Source organism: Neofelis nebulosa, chromosome X (genome assembly GCF_028018385.1).
Source record: "Neofelis nebulosa isolate mNeoNeb1 chromosome X, mNeoNeb1.pri, whole genome shotgun sequence".
NCBI classification, from domain to species: domain Eukaryota; kingdom Metazoa; phylum Chordata; class Mammalia; order Carnivora; family Felidae; genus Neofelis; species Neofelis nebulosa.
In genome coordinates, this window is record NC_080800.1 from 31,239,967 (window position 1) to 31,247,656 (window position 7,690).

General features: G+C 36.4%; 1 pseudogene; it reads right to left on the minus strand.

Moving 5' to 3' along the window:
* Positions 1-6,835: 6,835 nt before the first annotated feature.
* Positions 6,836-6,935, minus strand: LOC131503294 (U6 spliceosomal RNA; annotated as a pseudogene).
* Positions 6,936-7,690: the final 755 nt, after the last annotated feature.

Genomic DNA, 7,690 nt, shown 5'->3' on the forward strand with positions numbered 1-7,690 from the left:
AATAAAAAAACTAAAGTGAAGCAATGGAGACGTTCACCTTAAGAAAATTAAGGGCATGTCAAAAAAATGGTCAGTCAGTTGAGCATCCAACTTTTTGATTTTGGCTCAGGTCATGATATCAGGGTTCATGCAATCCAGCCCCACATCAGGCTCTGTGCTAACAGTGTGGAGCCTGCTTGGGATTCTCTCTCTGTCCCTCTCTTTCTGTCCCTCTCCCCCTCAAAAATAAATAAATATTCAAACAAAAGGAGTTTTTAGCAGTGATGAGATTTTTCTGTATCTTTATTGTGGTGGTGGTTACAGGAATCTATGCCTGTGTTAAAATTCAGAACTATACACCAAATAGTAAGAAAGTAAGTTAGTAAGTAAAGAAACACACATGCATGCACCAACACTATGTTGGCATCATAAAATAGGATGTGAACATTGAAAATAGAATTTAAGTGCATGGAAAGGAGGGTATTTTAGGAGCCTAAAGAAAATGAAGACAGCTGAGGGGGAGGGATGCATAAGATGGGCTTCAGAAATAGTGACCCTTTGCATAGACTGAAGCAGAGAATGTGTTTTAAACATAAGAGGAATCCTAGAAAATCTGAATAGGCTAGTACTATGGACAGCATTTATAATTGAAATGCTACCCTGTATAACCAACAAGAAATCTTTGAATGCTTTTGATAAGAGAAGTGACATGTTATGACAAAGTATAAGGGAGATTAGTTTTATGGCACTTTGTAAGGTGGATTGGAAGTGAGACTAATGAAGAGCTAATTGTGTTAGCTCAAACATGAAGAGAAAACCATCCAAGCTAAAATGATAAGAATGTGATTAAAATATTTTTTTAAAAAAAAGGAAGAAGAAAATGGTTTCAACATTGGATAAAGCAAAGAAAATATATAATTTCTTATGACCTATTTTCAACTGTTCTTTGTTAGTATTTCAAAGTGAACAAAGTGTTTCTAACATTTGTTCTGAGGATCCTGTTGATTATTCATGAAACCAGTTAAAAATATTTCCCTAAGCCTGAAAAACTATTTTGAAGGCATCAAGTGTATTTAGACTTCTTAAAAAAGAATCTAATAGCTTGGAATATTTTCAGTTAATTGGCATAAAATAGTTTAATGACAATATTACAACATAGTCACAATGGTCAGTTGAGAGCCTGTGCTGGCAAAGGTGAGAAGTCCAATTGCAGTAGGCGATCAAACATTTTAGTGTTCATGAATTTTTACTTAAGTCCATAGAATGCATTCATACATACACAGTACCTTTGTACAGTTCATTTATATGGTAGGTCCATTTACCATCCTGAGCCACCATAAAGCACAGACAGGTGAGTCATGTCAACACATGCTTCTGGCAGTTGTAAAATGAGAAAAATATGTAAGTTAGGTCCTGCCTTTCCAAATTTGTACGTCTCACATCTTGTCCAACACCAGGGGGAGAAGTATTTAATATGACCTGGGGACATGAACCTCTTATTTCTCCACTCAGCAAAGTTTAGCAGTCTTGTTGAGTGGACGCAATTAAACCTCAGGTCTAGTCAAACAAAAACATACCATTTTTCTAGCATATGATGAAGAAAAATATACCAGTTTCTAGTCAGCATTTAAAATATAAAACAACAGGGAGCATTTGTATTCAAGTAAAGTGTACTTACTTAAAGTATATTGAACATGTGCAAATGAGAGGCTGAAATGTCATCATGTAGCATATGATACCACAAGTGCAAAAAAGACAGTTATGGTAGAGCACGAAAATAAGTTAGACAGTGGAATCAATGTATCACCCAGTCATCTCTGCTTAAAGTTTTCATAAGAAAGAGCCTTTAAATATTAATGAGGAAAAAAAATCCACATGTTAAAAAATAAAATGCAGGGGCTCCTGGGTGGCTCAGTCAATTAAGTGTCTGACTCTTGATTTCAGCTCAGGTCATGATCTCATGTTTTGTGGGTTCAAGCCCCACGTTGGGCTCCTTGCTGGCAGTGTGGAGACTTGGGATTCTCTGTCTTTTCCTCTCTCTGCCTCTCTCTCTCTCTCAAAATAGATAAATAAACTTTAAAAATAAAATAAAAAGCTTTGGGATGCCCATTGAAAACCAGTAGAAACATTTTCCTAAACAATATTGGTTTATTTCTATCAGCATCCAGCTTTTTGTGGTCTTCACTTTGCAGGCACTATATTTTAGTGAATATTAAATGCATAAAGTTTGAGCATAACAGCACTGCTGCTCTGGCTTGAGCAGCAAATGAAGACCTAATAGGATTTTCCATCTTAAATTCTGTGTCACAGTTGAGCATAAATTGCATTAGCAAAACTGAACCACATACTTTTGCTTGATATATTACCTTCTCTGACTTGTCAGCCTAAAGCCAAGTAATAGATGACCTAAAAAAAAAATACTGGGTCTCTTTCAATGTCAGTGACACCGTCCACTTCAAGCTCATTGATAACCAACATTATGGGAAACTTCCAGATCCTATCATACACTCTATTATCAGTGTGACTTGAGACACTGAATGAAATAAGAGTTTGTTTTTTTTTTTAAATGCTCATCAGGAAAACAAAGAGAACCATGGAATGCTTAAACAATTTCTGAGGTGAAAATATAAATCTTAAGGTTTTGGCAAAGTCATTGTCAGTTTTCTTTTAAAAATGCAAATGGTTAGGGGCGCCTGGGTGACTCATTCAGTAGGTTAAGCGTCCGACTTTGGCTCAGGTCATGATCTCACTGTTCCTGAGTTAGTGTCTCGTGTTGGGCTCTGTGCCGACAGCTCAGAGCCTGGAGCCTGTTTCCGATTCTGTGTCTCCCTCTCTCTCTGACCCTCCCCCGTTCATGCTCTTTCTCTGTCTCAAAAAAATAAATAAACGTTAAAAAAATTTTTCTGAAACAAAATGCATGTTTTCTGTGAAAATACTTGGAAAAGCCTCACGATACTGCCTGAGAAAGATTGGTGTTTTTTAAATTGTATTGCTAATGACCACAGGCACATTACAGCATAACCCCATTATTAGCACTTTACTGAGTTAAAGGTGCTGAATATAGTCCACTGTACAATGGGCAAAGCATTTGTTAGGTTAAATGGTGAATGTGGTGGTTATAGAAAAGGAAGAAGAATGTGCCTTATTGATACCAGCTGTTGAACTGATGGCTTTCTGCAACACCTGTTCAGGGACAACATTCTTTCCCTGTAAGTTCACATGCCTTTGTGGTCTTTCACACACATACTACTGAAACACAAATCCCAAAACATGGACAGTAATCAGTGATGCCAAAGCCTGTGGGTATGAGGGAAAGCTGCAAAAACCTGTGTGGATTCAGATGCAAACAACAGAAACATTCCCTGCTGATCTGCCATGGAAAATTACCCCAAAAGAAGTCTCACCAGTGCAACAGATTGGGTTTTGTTTCAAGGGAGTGCCTCAAGGGGCCCCTAGCTGGCTCAGTCCCTTGATATTGGGGTTGTGAGTTCAAGCCCCATGTTGGGTATAGTGATTGCTTAATAATAAAATCTTAAAACAAAAACAAAACCTAAGTGTTTTAAGTGCTGCTGGCTCGGCCTCACCAGGTATTTAAGGTTTACCAACGTCTTTGATCATATCTTTTAAGCCACATTTAAAGGGGAATCCCCTTTATAATGACATGTGTGATCATCACTGTAGTTTTTCTGAGTCTTCTGTAGGTAAACTGCTAGTCAGTCATACTAAGGTTGGGAAGAGCTAAAATTTGAGATTAGACACATATGGATTGTATAGTTTTGTGATGTACTGTCTGTGCCCTTGGACAAGTTACCTGATTTTGTAAAGTGTCAGTTTACTCATGTTTGTTTCACAGATTTATGATATTAAATATCGTGTAACACAGGTAACACAATGTTTGGCACATCATGAATTCTCTAGGTATGTTTGCTTTTTTTCCCTTTCTTGTATCTGTTCTAGTGCCATAAAGCAAAATAAGTCAAACTCCAAGTAAATGTGAAATCTAACTTCTGAAATATGTAAATAAATCCCATCTGCATATCAGATTATGAATCAAATTATGAGTTTGACCTCAGACCCAGGTTACTGACATTCCTGTTATGATTAGGATGCTTTTGGCAAATAAATGACATCTTAAGCAATCTTTTTTTTTTCTTTTTTACCCTTTTAAAAAATGAGGTAGATTTTACATCCACTGAAATAAGTCTCTTTATACTCCTTCCCAGTCAATGATGGCATCCACAAGGCAACCTCTCTTTTGATTTCTATTGCTGTGGGTTAGCATTGCCTGTTCTACAACTTTACATAAATGGAATCATACAGTATGTATTCTTCTGTGTCTGGTTTTTTGTTTTTTTTTTCACACAGCAGGAAGTGTTTGAGATTCTTCATGTTGATCCACATATCACTAGGTTGTTGCTTTTAATTGGACAGTGGTACTCAATTGTATAAATATATCTGAGTTTGTTTACCATTCCTATCCATTTTTGCATTTTTCTGTTAGTGTTTCAGTTTGGAATGTACTAGCAATCATGATGAGCAGATAAAAAGTTATAGGGATTATTAAGATAATTAGTACTTGAGAATATACTCCAAGATAAGATATGTAAGGGTCAAATGTTTTAGAAAATAAAATTGTATTGGAACACAGCTGTGCCCATTCACTTAAAATTTGTTTAAACCTGCTTTCATGCTACCATGACAGAGTTGAGTAGTTGTGCCAAAGAACATATGACCCACAAAGTCTAAAATATTTTTATATAACTCTTTGTAGAAAAAGTTTACTGATTCCTGTTCTAAAATGATTATCAAACTGATTAATGCTGTATGACCTCTGCACCCAACCAAAATGTCTTCATTGACTTAAGTTATAATATTAGGACTTTGATTTTTATTTCAAGCAATATAAAATGGCCATCTTTTATTTTTTAAAAAAGCATAATTTTAGGTCACTGACCATTATTATGTAGTACACTATATCTCAAAATATTTAAAATGAAAAATTACCTAAAATTTCTCAAACAGGTATGGTAATATGAAGGAATGGTGCATTTTCCTTTACCAAACCATGAAAATATGTAATGCATAGTATTTCCCTTTCTACCATGTTATCCAGGAAGAGTTACATTTAATATCTATGCTAAGGTTTTGTTATAATTATTTTTATTTTTTCATAATTTTGAAAAATTGCTTTTATATTTACTGGTGTTATTTATAAGTGTCTCTTCTAGTGAGGCAAATCAAATACATTTGAAACAAAGAATGACAGAAAATACCCCTCAATTGTGTTTTTCAATTATGACTATATTTTGACTGTTACTATAAAGTATCTATTAACATGGTCATGACTTGGAGAGCCTCGGTGACTCAGTCAGTTGAGCATCTGATTCTTGATTTTGGCTCAGGTCATGATCCCAGGGTTGTGGAATTGAGCCCTGATTCGGGCTCTGTGCTGAGTGTGGAGCCTGCTTAAGATTCTCTCTCTCTCTCTGTCTCTCTCTCTCTCTCTCTCTGCCTCCCCCTTCCTTCCCTCCCTCCCTCTGCCTCTATTCCCTTCTTGTATGTTCTCTTTCTCTCAAAAAAAACCCCATACAATTGATAATTTTGATTCTTTCACAGAAAATTCTTGGCAGCCAATAATGTCACTTCTCAAGAAAGATAAACTATGATTGCATAGGTGAAAATGAGTTCCCTCTAAAGACCAGGCCCAGAGGGGTCACAAATCCCTGGGCCTGGGAACCAAAGCTTCCAGAAATGCTTCTACAATCAGAGAAAGAGGGTTCTAGAAGGAAAGGACTTATACATAAATGATAATTTTGTACTAAAAAAGAAGACTCACATGCTTCCCTAGATCTTTTCATGAGATCTAAGGTGATGGAGTGGCTTAGCAATGGAGGGCAGATTGTGGCAGTCTGTAGGAAAGGCAAAGGAAAACACCTAAGTATCCTCCTTAACCAGCAGTTCCGTATTCATATTGTCTGCTCTGATTAAATGTTCATGGTATATCATTGGCCACATTAAATTAGCATTTGTAATTTGAACATTTGGGTTTGATTGTTCTGTTATTATTTAATTTGTACACTTATTCATTTTTACAGCTTTATGGAAGCTGTATGCTAAAGATATGCTCTTTTATATATTTGTTTGAATTTAAGTAATTGGCTAATAAAAATGATTAAAGCCCACAGAGGGAGACCAAAACACCTTTTCTCCTTAACTTAAATTGTCTGAACAATGACCAAGTTTGAGAAGCGTGACTTTAAAGAATAACAAATCCTGTTAGGGTGATCTTTTTGACCACAGAATAAGTAAAAATTGTCCTGTCAAAATGAGCTTGAAAATACAAAACAAAGCAACACAGAGACATTTTCCCTCACCTGTTGGTTTGACAAAAAAATTAAACTTTGACCATTCATCTTTCTGTGACACAAAGAAACACCAGGCATTGTCCTACATCCATTTGATCCAGGAATCCTATGTCTCAGAATCTCCCCAACACACCTACGTGTCCACAGATGGACAAGCTTTTAGCTAGATCGATGATTTTCCAAGAGTGGGAGGGAATGATTTGGCCTTCTTCCCCTAGGGGATATTTGGCGAGGAGTGGAGACATTTTGGATTGTCACAAAGCAGGGAGAATGTGTGCTATTGATATCTGATGGTTAGAGGCCGGGGATGCTGCTAAATATCCCACGATGCACAAGATAGTCACCCGACAAAGAATGAATTGTCCCAAATGGTGCCGAAGTTGAGAAACTCTGACATAGGTTACTTCTTTTATTTGTGTGAGAAACTATGCTACTTTTTTATAATTCCTATCTTCTGTTTTGCTCTCAGATTTTAGGGACACCTTTTGTGACTCTAGTTGGCATTTATGGTTTGTTTTGTGTGTCATCCTTGTGCAGGGGCCATGCCAATATTCTCTGCATCATTCCAATTTTAGTATTGGTACTAAATACGGCTATATTTGTACGGGTCTGTTCTGTTTTGATTCCTACGTGATATATGAACTTAGAAATATCGACTCATTTGAAATGTCTTTGTAATTACAGAAACTTAAGGGGGGAAAGTCTAAGTGGCAGAACAAAAGCAATTGTAGGCATTTATTTGCTGTCCCTTACGTAGATTTTTTTTGTATCCCTGCACTGAAAATCTAATTTAGAGCTTTGAAACCAGCAAAATACAGTTAGACTTTCAGCAGATACACAAACTCTAAAGGGTACTATGTTCTTAGCATTTCCTTCTGTGAAATTCTATATTTCTAGAAGGTTCTTTAGCATAAATACCACCTAAACAAAGTGACAACTCCTTGAGGCAGGAAGGTTGTGTACCTTCACTGTAGATTGTGAACTACATGACTCACACATGTGGTCACTGCACGTGGAGTCCCAAATCATTTCAAATGTTTTTTAAAAACAGCTAACACATAAAACATCAGACAAGTATGGCTGCCTTATGGAAAGTACTGTTCTGTAATAACACAAAGTTTATATCTACTTATCAAAGAATGTGTATACATTTTGTACTTGAAAAAATTATAATATCTTTTATCTTCCTGATTCTCTAAAACATGACTGTAGAAAAGACGACTATTTTTTAAAAAAAATTAAGTTTATTTATTTGAAGAGGCAGAGATAGCATGAGTGGGGGAGGGGCAGAGACAGAGGGAGAGAGAGAATCCCAAGCAGGCTCTGCACTGTCAGCACAGAGCCCA